General features: G+C 41.0%; 1 protein-coding gene across 10 annotated transcripts in view; it reads left to right on the top strand.

Moving 5' to 3' along the window:
- Positions 1-14,236, top strand: part of LOC124162952 (transcriptional enhancer factor TEF-1) — a 796,250-nt gene that overhangs the window by 297,712 nt on the left and 484,302 nt on the right. For 8 of the 10 annotated variants that reach the window (XM_046539723.1, XM_046539724.1, XM_046539730.1 and 5 more), the window contains exon 1: positions 8,842-9,959. The exons of 1 other annotated variant lie outside the window; for it this stretch is intronic. The gene's annotated coding sequence lies outside the window, so the exon portion shown is untranslated. Of the gene's footprint in view, positions 1-8,840; positions 9,960-14,236 lie in introns of those variants that run through there. One more of the 10 variants, XM_046539722.1, reaches the window with a different exon arrangement.

Here is a 14,236-nt window from a genome sequence, read left to right on the forward strand (position 1 = left end):
GCGTTACTAGATAGATATTGATTATCGTATTGTGATATACGTTTGCGACTTTTTCCCTATCATCATCTTAGGTCATGTACCCTAGGGTTGATTTTTGCCTCTTTCTACTTCTCTGCTGACTTAACTTTTCATCTCAGTATATTTTTTCGTATTTACTTCGATACCTTTTACGTTATTCACCGCACCTGAAGCTTTCCTTCGCATGCTTCACCTTGAATACACTCTCCTTTTATAAGTCTGTTTGGAAAATTTGTGTTAAAATTGATCGTTAGTATTCAAGTGGATCACGGTATTGGTGTTTTCTAGAAGAGGGGGATCAAAATTAAATCGAATTAAGTCCGATAGATTTTTAGGTCTAGGATTACAAACTAATGTTAATTAATGTTTCTTTGTAGTTAATCGGGTGAGTGATTTCTAAGTATTTGGTTATTAGGCTACCGACCGAATGGTCTCGGATTTAAATCCATGATGAATCCTTATGAACATCCCCTGCAAAAAATCCTTACTGATTGAGTTATCCAGATAAAGGAATGGGTTCCCCATCCAGAGATGGTGACTTTAACAAGCTATGGCATAGTGTGGGTTGAGCTCTACCCTTACCTATATATACCACATTTTCGCCAAGAGAGTGAGTGAATCGTTGATCATTAATCATAATATCCATTTGGGGTTCCTTCTTTAACCTAGAGAATTTTATTGTGTGAGTGATGATGTCACTTCATAGGAAACCCCTGATGCCTATTTTTTTTGGGTACTCTTGTACCTTGCTCCGGGTAATTACTTCTCTCCTGGAGACGTGGTAATTGAGGAAAAAAAATCGAGCGTATCTGCTTACAGTCTCCAAGGAGTCGTGTTTCCGTTCCGTCCGCATAACGATGCTGCCTTGTAAATATGTCCATGATGGCGAGAGAAATTGGACTTTAATGGTATATTCCTAAGGGTTTTATTCATTCGATCAAATAAATCATCGCGTGAGGCAAAGATCCTTTGCCTCTGATGCAGAATATTTCAACAAGTGTGATGAAGTGAGACCAAATTGCCCAGCATTAATGAATCTCGTCAGAAGCATAGTGGCAATGAAAGGGAACACACCGTACTTCCAGGAAAATTCTCAGGGGACACACGCGACCACCAGTATTAGGCAGATGGACTAATGCATTCGAACAAGCTGTTATTAAGATTTAAATGAGTTCTGTGCGTGGTTTATTGGACGGAGTAGTTGGGAGAGAATCCTCGTTTTTTCTAATTGGCATCGCCTATGTGTAGGAAGCGTCCCTTGGCGATGAATAGGTGGAATAAAAAGTTGATGCTTTGTGTGAGCTCGGGGGAAAAATAAAACACCTTTCCGTGACTGCCGAAGTTTTCTTCGAACAGGAAAAACAAGGGAAGTACGAAATCCCGTTTATTATGTATATATATTTTTTTAAATATTCGTGCGAAGTAGAGCCGGAGACAGCCGCAGGGGAGAATCTCATTTCCATAACCTGTATTTGATTACTCCAGTTTTCCGCCAGCGGCGAAAGCGACTTCTTCACCAGTCGTAACTCAGTGCTTCCCTTATACCATCTCCTCCTTCTTTCTACTCCTCTCGCCGCGTTTTATGACTCGTCATACCCCTCGCGAATCATTTTTCCATCCGTTATAATCCACTTTTGGGACATAATATGGGTGGTTTTCCTCCATGGAGGCACACGTGGGCTTTTTGTGCATATCTCTGGGGTTCATCGTGCGTTAGAGGCGGCGTATAAATTTTGATACGTTTCTCATCATGTTTTTAAGCCATTTCCAAGTTATTTATTTACTTACCTTGAACTTGAGTGGAAGAATGGACTTTTTAGTCTCAATTTCGCTCACGAAAAGCGTGATTTTTTTGTTATTTTATATTTTTAATAATTCTTTGCGTGGATTATTCTCCGGAGTATCATTTTACTCTTACATCTCGTCATTATTTAGAATGCAAACAGCGTGCAAGAATTTTTTATTGCCTAGTTATTTGGGGTGTCTAGTTTACCCTTTACTCTTTGTCAAACGCTTTGACGTGCCTCTGAAAGGCTTCTTATCTCTGCATTAGCCTTCCAACATCTGCATTGCCAATATGGGAAAGCTTAGTAACTGATATTGAGACAGACTCAGTGGCAGCTCTAGTTACGGCTAACAGACAATGCCACTAATATGTTGGCTAACACATTGAGCTCTCATGACAAACGATTACACTTGGTTCTGAGGTATCTTTATTGTGTGTATGTATTCTACTATCATTTATTTCGGAAGATTTAGGGACTCTCTAAGGTCGCATTGGATCGTAAATTATTTCCATCTTGAAGTACTAATGGAGGTAGTTGTATCTACATTATCTCGACGTCAGCGTTGATTGATGTAAAACATGTATTCGAGTCACTCGCTAACTTTTCTTTTAAGTTTATTTCAAGAACTGTTTAACTCCCAAAATAACTTGCGTTTGTGCTTTCTGTTAATTCCTACTTGATATTGTAACGAAATGATTTTTATCTCAATGGTAGAAAAGATTGTGCAACCTGAATATGTGTAAAGAATTTTAAAATTGCTCAGCACCGTGCGACTTCAAATTATTACGTTATATTAAAAGTTCAAAATTTCTTAAGGATCGTGGGATGTTTTAGACACCTCCACTGCAAAAACGCTCAGCAATCGCCCACCGAATCAAATCCGCTCATCTAGTAGCCCAACAATACGAATCCGCTCAGCTGGCAGTGTCCTAAGCATGAACGCTAATCTCCTATTCTCCAAGCTTGGAGGTGAGCGTTTATGCTCCGGACACAGCCAGCTGATCGGATTCGTATTGTTGGGATTCTAGATGAGCGGATTTGATTCGGTGGGCGATTGTTTAGCGTTTTTGCAGTGGAGATTCGTTTTGTCACAAAAGGTGCGAATCTACTTAATTCATGGTACTATTATTTCAAGGCACCTCATATTAGTAGTATCTTTACCTAAGTAAACTATGGTAGGCCGTGTTCGGTAGCTCAAATGGTTAAAAAAAACCTTGCGTAATTTTTGGGGGCAATGATCATTGTTCAGTTCGAGGCAAAATACATTCTCACCGTTGCATTTTTGCCACGCAGAGCAGTGAACGCCTTCGGGTTGGATAATCTCGATTGCTCTTTGAATTCCAATTCCAATTCTATTTCCAAAACTAATCGCTGGAAAATTGCTAGATATAGCGTGGAGCCGCGTTATTTTCTATAAATAATTCGGTATTAGTCTTTGAGTAAGTCGTTTCGCGTAATCATGTCATTACTATCGTTAATTAATTCCCAGCCTCGCTATAATATTACGTCTCCCAAAGAAGTTTCACGTAGAGTCGTTTAGTGCTCGACTTCAAATGTTAGCAAATTTAGGTGCGCTCTTAGGTTAGCAAACTATGCATTGCATTTCGAAATGTGTGTATGAAAATGTACAGGCTTTCAGTGGCTTCTCTCTGCGGATTCGAGGTAGGTGGAGATTTCAACAGGTGCTCGCTCAAGGATTCTCGTGCCCGTTCGAAGTTGCAGCGCAACCGCGCTGAAGTACAACTGCTTTCGACGTTTCCCGTGTTGGTTAATACCTAGCATCCCAAATCGGGAGACGCATTGATCGCGCTTTGCAGTGGGACTCAATATGTAATTACTTGTGCTGTATCTTACGTGCTTTCAGTGTCTTTATTTTGACTCTCTGTACATATTCCTATTACATAAGTCCTCTGTTCATAGGGAATGGATGTTTTTAGAGGTCGCGATAGAGTTGTCTCGGTATCGTCATGATCCATTCAAGAAAGAATTCTTCTGTATTTTTTATACTGCTGTATTTATTGATTTCTCAATATTATGGGACATAGGAGGCCTTGATTTGCTCCAAATAAATATATTTCTGGGTTGCTGGTATCAGATTTTCGGCTAATTTACGAGAGTGAATTAGCCGAATCGTTCACCACAAAATCGCCGAAATACAATTGCCTTTCATTGGGGCTGAACTTACTGCGATCTTCTGGGATGTTCATACGTTGGTCTAATCCAAATAACGTATGCCTGCTGTCGTCGGGATCACCATACTTTCCTCCTCTTCGCCAGCCCTAGCCCAACGCTAGTAGGAATTCTGAATTGGCATGACTATTGATACTTAATATTTTATGGTCAAACGAATTGGTAATGCATTGAGGCAGTAATATGTGACTTAAAGTCACATATTCATGCCTTGAAGTACGCCTATAATTTATTGGTATAATACATCAGTCAAGATCTGGTATCATATGTGAAATCATAGCCGTTTCCAAATTAAATTACCACTGTTATTGCCTTGTGAATATTTTATTTGTTATCAATATTCTCTCTCCAGACATGAAATGAAAGCAGGGTTTGTTTGCAATTAAATTTAAATTGGAGGCGATTTTGGCTGTCTGAGTAAATGAAGATAAGGTTATTCTTTTTGGGGATTGGTCTTTCTTTGGGGATTAACAAGAATCAATGTAAAACCAATTATTGTTAATCTGGTTTATAAGGGGATTAAATTATGTTATAGTTGTTTAGATTCTAATTTCTCTCATACATTTTACAGAAGCCAAACTTTATCTGCATTTTTGTGTATTAATTAAAGATATATTAATAGCCTTCTTTTTTATTTTCAGGTTAGTGTTTACTTCCGAATCCTTGAGATGCACCGAGCGGCAGCATCCCATCCAGTAGTAATACTTGTAGTAAGAGTAATCAGTTATTACTATTCATCACTTTCCTTGATATTGGCGTGACTATTGTGCTTCCCATTATCTTATATGATAAGCACCTCCGAGCGCAGGTGTGAATACCAATTAATGCCATTTTAACTTAGTTTGTCGTAAAGGTGGTTGACAGCTGGTACCTTTTAAAATAAAGTTAACGTTAGCACCATTAAGCCAAAACTCCAGTTACCTACATGGTATACATTAGAAAATAAATGGCGATTGTTCTAGTTTATGCATGTGAATTCTTGAAATATTGTGCTGATTTGTTTTTAATTTAATATCACTTCCAATTGCACATTCCTGAAGCCAACCCTTAGAGTAAGGATCTAAGATAGGGAAATAATACTTCCATGTATTCCATCTACTCTTCTGTAGGAGGGTTGTTTCGACGAAACTTAAAACCTAGTGAAGCACTTCTAGTGGCTGAGGTTTGAAGTGATATTTTGCAAAAATGGTATTTTGGCTATTCATCTTCGGACTCGGGGGCGGAATGAATAAGAAGACTTTTTTGCCACCCAATTGCATTCCAGCGTTAACCTAAGGTTTACTCTGGGTAAAGTAGAGGTGCGCTTGGTTTAATCCCTGATTTTGAACAGCGCATTATTAAGCCCTACATTTTCACACCCTACTCCCATTCAAACCAACAGAGTGGCGTTGAAGACAAGGTTACTGCACGCAATCAGTGACATGTTTGCTCCTCCGTTGTGCATCAAAGTCATTTCTTCCTTTATCTCTTTTATTGCCTTCTCTATCATCTTATCGAAGTTCAAGGACGCTTTATTTCACGCGCTTGGAGAATAGTTGGAAGTCACTTACATAGTAGAGCGTAGTCATTCAAATCTTCCTTCAAAAATCTTGCATTGCAACGCAGTTCCGATGGGTGGTCTAACGAAATAGATGCGGTGGTTTAGCTATTCTGTTAGTTTAAAGGAAAGAAGAACGCTGATGTAGTGGAATGTTCTGCGGTGCGATATGCCTACAATGTGATACATAAATTCGCCATACTATTTTTACTATTGTTGTGTAAAAAAACATATCATTGAAATGGATTTGAGGAAGAAAAGTATGATGTTCTCATCTTTGCCTGCGGAATTTTGTGCAAATGATGGACATATTTGCAATGACCTTTTTGGAGAGCTTCATGTCTATTTGTTTTATTTCACAGTCTGTCCTCTCATTGATTCAATTACAACGCGGAACAAGTTAATTTAATATCGTCATTGTCGATGAAAAACTCTCGTATTGGTTTATCACATGTCTATACTAATTTCTCATTTCAATTTTTCCTTTCATCTCTGTGTTTTTCTTTTTATTCTCATCGGCATTTTCAAAAGATTTCTCTACTCTCCTGCGTCCTTATTACCTACTCAGGTGGTCAATTTGGTCCTCATCATTCTTCGGTAGTAATCGAATGTTTCCCCACTAGACATCTCCATTGTGTCCGTCGTCCATACCTTACTGTCATAAAGAGATGCGCTGTAAGTTTTTGTCTTCAGATATTAGGATTTTTTCCATACTTGGTGCTCGTATCACTGATTATTTCAATTAAATTTCGATGGTGTAACTATAAAATAATTGTTAAGTTCACTTTTCCAAGTCATCATGGTGCTGAGATTAAGTATAAACTTGATATCTCAAGGTGGCTGCTTGGTATCTAAAAGGTGATACCGAAATTGAAACTTCTGTACTTGGGAACTAATTCTTCACACGTTGTACGGGAACTTCGGGTATTTAAAATTGAGTCTAGAGAAACTTTTAAAACGATCGACTTTGAAGCCCCTTGACTGAATAGTTTTAGGTAGCGAGGCATTGGCGTAAATATTGGAATTCTTGACTAGTAAAAAGTCAAAACCAAATGACTATGCAACTACGGAAACAGATTATTACATTATTCGTTTCCCTTCTTTCGAAATTCTCTATGATAAGTGTGTGATGCAGATGATTTTAAAGAAGCGGGGAAAGGAATGAAAGGGTACATACGTTATCGGTGAGTGATAAAAGTTAATACCCCACCCATGTCAACTCAAAACACTGCAAAAATCCTTTTCATTTCCTACAAGGAAATTTTATACCAGGTTTTATCTGAAATTCGTATCAGGAGATAAGGTTATTTAAATCCTAATCAGGAAGTCTGATCAGAATGGATCAGATTTTTGATCATACGTGATCGGATGTCAAATCACACCTTTATCTAGATTTGAATCAGCTCATTTGCTGATCTAATTTATTCAGACTTGATTTTATTCTTGATTACTCCTCATGTTGTTGGATCAGAAGTCCACTAGGGTTACCAACATCGATGAAATATTTCCACGCTGTTCACAAATATTGAATGACTTTTCTTTTTGGAGATCGGACCCCTACATGACCCATTCAGCATATTTCTGTAGTATGCTGACAATGAGTTATCTTTCCGTCATTGGTTTGAGAGAAATGTGTTCATAAATATAGTGCAACTAGACAGTTTTCAATCAAATATTTAGTAATAATTAATCGTATTCCTTTCCATACTCGATGAGAATGAGTCCTTCGCATTTGAAACCGTCAACTGTAAAGCCGTCGACTTCACTTTTCTGTGGTCTTGACCAGCTGGACGAGAGGAGGATGCCCTCTCAACCGTAATTTCCCGCCGTTTGGTGGAATACCCCTCCCCCTGTGTAGTTTTCGGACAGCGCCACCCGGCGTTGCTGGCGGCCCAGTAGAGGAAGAGGAAAGGGGGGAGGTAATTTGGGAGTAATGGGGTGGGTTTTTCGGCGAAGGGGAAGAGCAATCAAGGTGTGGGACTGGGGTACCAACTCATCCGGAACGGTCAATGTTCTTTAATGTTTCTCAATTTTGAATATTTGCTATGGTAACTTATCTTACCGCTAATTAACGCATCCGAGCTATATTTATGTTCGCCTTCGTTCATTGGCGTACCCAGCGGGGGGTAGAGGGGGCAGCTGCCCCCCCCTAGAAGCAAATATCTCAAATGTCTTTAAGGATAATAATATTTTTTCAAGCAAATAATTTTAAAAACTAATAAAGAGCTGTTACAGTTTCCTTAAAATGTTGATTTCATTCACCTTTTCCATGCTTAAATCTTACCTACAACTTGAACAACCGTGGCTTTCCCCCCCCCCCCCCTAGTTTTGATCCTGGGTATGCCCTTGTCAGCGTTTTTATTGGAATGACTGATTTTTGTAATATAAACAAGGAACATTTTGCTACAAGTTACTCATGCGAAATTTTATTCATAGTAATAAATGAAAATAGTTGTTAAAAAGAAATGCGTTCTTTTCGAAAAATATAATTTTATATAATGTAATATCTAATATAATTTTATCTAGTACATGGAAAGCCTAAAATAAGTGAAGTTAAGTTGGAAGTAAAGGCGATGCAGTAAAATTAATTTTCCTCCTGCTAAAATACAACAACAATCTGTTCCGTGTGAGGGGTAAATTTTTCATCCCTGTTGTTTAATTATTCATTTTTCTTCTCCTAATTGAGTACAATGCCTTCTTTTGAAATTTCTGAGAATAATTTTAACCACACTCGTTTATCAGCCATTGAACGACGGATAATGTTAAGTTAACTTCAACCTTATATAGACATTGGTTGAGAATTCTTGAAATACATTACAATCACGATTATTTGATTGGTTGCCATGTAATATTGTATCTGTTCACGTTTTCATTCGTTCTATTGATATTAGTCAAATTGAAAAACTGGCCCTAATCTAGTATTTTGTGAGAAAACACTTCGCGCTGTTGTAAACTCCGCGGTATTCACCTAATCTCCCGGAATCTCCCACAATCGGAGCCGACAACCCTCGGGATCAACCGTTCAGTAAGTTGGCAACCGTATGCGTGGAGTCAGTAGCTGGGGAGGGGATGGATATTGGGACAGGGGAGGGGAGAGCGCGCTGAACGAGCAAGCGCCGTCGTGCGCGCCGAGGTGTCCATCTGGCGGTCGTTTCTGGCGAACGTCGAAGCTCTTGGGCATGGAGAGGGGTGGGGGTGTCGCTGCAGAGAGAGACGGGAGGGTGGAATGGGTATTCCTGGAGGGGAGAGAGAGATGCGAGGGTGGGGGTAGAGCGAAGCGCGCGGGAGAACCAGAGGCGGGAATCGTTAAGCACGCCGCCGTCGTGTGTCAGTGTGTATATCGGTTCCAAGCCGTGCGCTCGGTAAGGGAAAGGTGCGAGGGACGTGGTGTGTTGTTGGCGCGAGAAGCGGGTTGCTCCCACCGGCGCTCTCTCGGTCTCGTCCCGCCGGAGATATCCGTGGCTCATCCCTTGGTCCTCCGCTGGCTGCTGTGTTCCTGCACGCGGTCAGGCTTCGGTCCCCGCGCTCCGCAGCGAGTTTCTCTCCTGCATCTCGTCTCGTATCCTTCACCACCGGGTGGCTTGGTACCCGAACGGCGTGTGTTGTGTCTCCCCCCATTCCCCATTCGTGCGTTTCAACATCGCTGAGGTGTGTTGCCTTCAGCGTGAAACTCCGGGTGAAGTTGTCTTCGGGCGCGTGCTTCTCCCCGCGCTCTCGCTGATCAACTTTGTGAATTGCTCCACTCCGTCGAGGAGACCTATCCGGATATTTTTTCGATATCAACAATCGGATTGACAAAATTGTGACGCCTTGATGTCTTGAAAGTTTTTGAAGAGTGCCAGCCCATGGAAGAACGCTGGAGGAGGAACAAGTTGCTTCGCGGTTGAATCAGTGAATGTGTGAATCCGGCTCGGAGGAGAGGATTTGTTTCGCGCTCGGTTCTCGCGAGCTGTTTGTGACCTGTTCGTAGTAGAAAGAATATTTCCTAAGTGTACGGCGTTTCCCATCGAACATCGATCCGTGTTGTTCTTTTTTTATATCTTCCCTCACTGCCTGAAGACCTTTCGGGGGGGCAGCCCTTATTCCTCGGATAAAACGACACTCTAACCAGCCGTCGAGACTTCGATACGGCCGCCGTGGTGCCCCCGTGTCGGTGTTTCCCCCCTCTCTTTCTCTCCTTCCTTTCCTGCCTGAGTCACCGGTCGCCGCAGCAGCTGTTTTCGGCAGACCTTTTTTTTCCTGCACTCTTGCTCTGCTCCCCCTTTCAATATCACCCCGCTTTTCCCCCCACCCCCCAACACGGCCACACGCCGTAATCTCTCTTCTGGTGGAACGTATCCAGGTGGATCCTCGTTTATATAAAAAAAAGTGTTCAAATCATTCTGCTTGGATTGGGGAAAAAGGAGGCGGCCCCGATTATTTCGCCCGTAAGTCACGCTTTCAGATATCTCACTTGTTTTCTTTCGTGGTTGAGTGGTGATTTATTTGTTATTTTTTGGTAATATCTGTGTGTGTTCATGGTTGGTGATTTTTCGTTCACTGTGTGGATTTACCTTGTACTCCCTTATACTAACGTGTATTTATTTTAAGTTGTTATGAAAGCCATATATTGTGTATATTTATGTTTGAGTTTATTGGACACAATGCCTTCAGAAGTTTTTTTTTTCAGTGTGCGTAGCGAGCGAGTGAACCTATTTCCAGTCATACTCTGTTCTTCTCATGTTGATATGCGATCGCCTATCAAATGGTACGGATTTTAGCAAAGGGATCGTTTAGATGTTGAGGTAATATAGGTTCCCCTCTTATTAAGTTTCCAGTTTTTCGGGTTCAAATTATATATTTATTGCTATGCTTGTGGTTGGAAAGTATACCTAAATATCCAGCAGCGAGTTGAATTGTGAGAAAACAATCGTTTTCGATGCCAATGTAAAACCCATGGCACATCTACTCAGCACAAAGCGATTTACTAGTGGGAGTGTTTCATCAACGAATCAACGAAGATTCTTATCAGACTCCTCGCTTCAGTTTCCAACGGGATTGTGAGCCTTCGGCGCTGTTGTAAATTAACGAGAAATTCACTCGATGCTGAGGGAGAAGAAAACATTTCGCTGACTCTCAGTTACTGCTCCGTGCAACTCAGCTGGTTTGCGTCGTAAGTCCCGCCATGTTGCTTATCGTCGTTCCTTTGTTTCGAGCTAAAAGCGTGTACTAGGCGTTTTGCGGGAGGCTTCAATTCTGACTCAGTAGTTTTCTTTTTCTTGTGAACTTTGTCTCAAAGTCTCGCTCAATTGTTTCGGGATTTTCAGTTTGCTGACTGGGATTAGTCGAATCACTTTCGAAACGAATTTTAACTCCTGCGGCGTTCCCACCCACCATAAATACATAAACTCTTTGCCACCCACATTCGCGTTGCCAAATGCGTCAGGTTAGTTTAATGTTCATTATCACGTTGGCCATTTTGAGGTCGGTGTTTCTTCAAGACTTTTATTGTTGTTATGTGTAACCGATGAAATCAACGAATCGTGTGAGTGAGCCTTGGGCGGTAAGATGATCCCCTCCACTATACCTTTCGGCAGAGGCTTATGGTCATCTGAGGCATCTTCTTTCGTGTGGGATATCGCGGTTGTCCCACCCATTTTCTTAGCGGGTACGAATTAGCTAATCTTTTCCAGTTCCGCATCGTCCTTTGGTCGCTTCTATTTATGCCTTTCAGAAGAGTCAATGCACCTTCCGGGCATTGGTCAACGCTTCCCTTTCACTGGCATTAAGTTGCTGACATTGGCTTCCACACTTTCTTCTGACTCGTGAATTTCCGTTCGTTCCTGAAAAGGATTTCAAAATGCGCCGAGTAGCGGGGTGGATTTTGTTTTGTGCTGAGAAATATTCATGATCCTGAGAATGGCTTTTTTGCCATGATACTTGCCGAGTGGATCTGCAAGTCCTATATAATCCTTGCGTAATATTTCTTGAAATCAGTTGCGTTTTATATGTAAATTTATTCATGGAAGCGCGCGAATCAAAGAAAATTTTTATCGTCCAACCTATCCATATCTTACTGCAATCCGTTAAACTTGAGGAACGTTTTGGTGACCAGTGTGTTAGGACGTTCATGAAACGTTTATATATAAATGGCCCGGGGAGGCAGAATCGGTGAGGTACGTGGAATTTATTGAGAGTATTGCCGGATATAAATGGGCTTGAATTTCCGATTCTCCCGAAACCTCCCGATTGAATTCAAAGCGTGAAGTCTGTGTTAAATCGGTCGAGCAGAGTTGTGGATCTCTGTGGGATTATCAGAGTGCGAGATTTTATTCCAGCGTGACCTTCACTTCGAGTTCTATTTGTGGCACGTCGAGGGTTTCTGAAAGTACACCGGATATAGATTTTATAGCCTCGCACGGTGGTGATCAAAAGCGAGGTTTATTTTGCCCTGAAATAGCGTTGAGGCTTTTAGGGAGTTTATGATGATAATTAACCGTTGTGGGGAAATTTCTTAGCAGTTTCGTGAAATCTGAACGAGTTTACGATTTTGAGCGGTACTTTAATCGAAGCGGGGAAAGCAATTACTGGTGTTCATTAAAAAATTAGAGCTCTGTTCATCTGGCCCCGAGGATAGTGCGTGGTAGCGTTTTACATTTCTTAGAAGTGGTGAATATTCTGATTTTGACTGCATTTGCTCGAGTGGTGGGTGATAGTAGTTATGGTGTTTTCCATTGGGGTTCTCCATGGCATGTCTCCGACTTTTAACTTTTAGGTACCTACCGCTAAGATCACCTTTTTCACTATGTTTTTATTAGCAAGATGTGTGGCGAAAGAGTTTCTAGTTTTGTGGGCTGGCTCTCTTGTCAGCATTATTTCTTTACTGTCAATTATCATCAACGAAATTGTTCTTTTTATGCTGAGAATCAAAGTTACAAAGAAAACATATTGAGGAGAGGAATACCCTTTAGATGTTCTAGCTTATTGCTGGGCCATACCGCCTTGGTAATGAAGCATATATTTTTCGAATACCGAATCATCGGTGGTTTTATATTTTTATGCAATCGCCTCTCTTGTGACTCGGTTTCTTTGGAATGTCTTTCCAGTTATGTATTCATGCTGCATTTAAATCCTATCCTAATGGATCTCTGGTCATACAGTCTGATAGTCACCCCCGTGCAAGGTTTGGTTCCCAATGGTAGTATCGTCATAACACCCTTTTGTGTGGCCACATTTTTGTTAAGGTCTTAAAATCAACTTAAGGTATTTATGCTCGGAACCCGTTTCATTGCTAGCGTAGCTTTTAGATCATTTAATGTAATGTTTGTTTTAGTTTTAGGGATTCCGAACGCTGTAGTTTCTTAGTGCCTTCGTATCTTAGGTTGAGTTGCCTAAGCTGCGTCTCTATGGGACGTTCACGTGATTTTAATTACCGCGAATACATTTGAATCGCATGTATGTATTTCCTGCACCAGGGAAATTCTTATTCAATTCTCGTATACGCCCAAAGTCCTTGACAGTTGGATAGCACGGAACGGCTTTGGAAATTATACGGCGGAAACCTTACAGCGGTAATTATATTTAGTCTTAATGGCGCATTTGAAGTCACGGAAACTTAGTGCCTCGCCTTGGCAGCGGAAGTGAGCGGGAGCCTAGTTTTTGCTTCAATCCTTTCTCTCTCCTGCTTGTTGTTCTGGTTGTACCCATCTGGGGGGGTCCCTGCGTTGGCTCAATTTTATATTGGACTAACATAAGCCATTGTGTGAAGGCATAAATTCAGTTTTTGGAATCTCAAGTCTTATTTTGCCCATTAATGCTGGGTTCTCGAAATTTAGTCCTGTGACGGGTTGCCGGATTGTCTATAATAATTTCACCGCCAACATAAAATTATGTTTATGTTAAGGGTCGAATTGCCAGAGGAACCGGCGACAAGGATATTAGTTTTCATTGTTCGGTGCCTTCGTACTCAGATTCTGTTTCTTTCTTCGCATCGTCAAATACCTTTTTTCATATCATTTCCGATGATGATGAAAATTTCCTACCCTTTGCTGTTAAAAATTAGAAATTACTAGCTAATTCTGATTTGATTTGCAATCATATGTCATATTTGATCATATGTAACTGGTGGTAGTCATGATTAAAATGCTCTAAAAACTAATGTACTGGAAGCAAAAATTGTGATAGATGATGATGCTTATTGCCCAGCTCATGCCATAACCCCATAGAAACTGTGCGCTCGAAATGTAACAGCTTTTTTAAAGGCATAATCATGCCAGTGGCGATGTCAGAAACCATCTATATAGGTGAGTTTTCGGTAAAGCTGTTGCTATCTCGATCCTTTCATTTCAAAGAGAGCTTTCAAGAATTGACGATGCGCTAAAAAATAATTAAATTGTGAAAATAGTATTAGTATTATTATAATTGGTATTTGTAAACAATTGTGGGTTTCACACCCAGTATTCCCTTTACTGTATTGTTTGGTCACTCCGTTTACAGGGTACGCTTTTGATCTCACGTAAACTTTGTCGGGCGTTCTTGAAATCCTCTGCCTCTCAGCGTAACAAATGGTTTGTCCGCGGTCGTGGCATTTTCCCGCGGTCTGCAAGATCGGCGTCCCATAGACCCTGGCCTCCCGGCGTTGTCCTCCCGTGTTCTGGTCGCTTCGGGCGGAGTTCTTTGCTCGCGTGGTTACGCGGTAGCCGATGTGATCGTCACGCGTGAATCG

This window comes from Ischnura elegans, chromosome 7 (assembly GCF_921293095.1).
Source record: "Ischnura elegans chromosome 7, ioIscEleg1.1, whole genome shotgun sequence".
Lineage (NCBI taxonomy): Eukaryota > Metazoa > Arthropoda > Insecta > Odonata > Coenagrionidae > Ischnura > Ischnura elegans.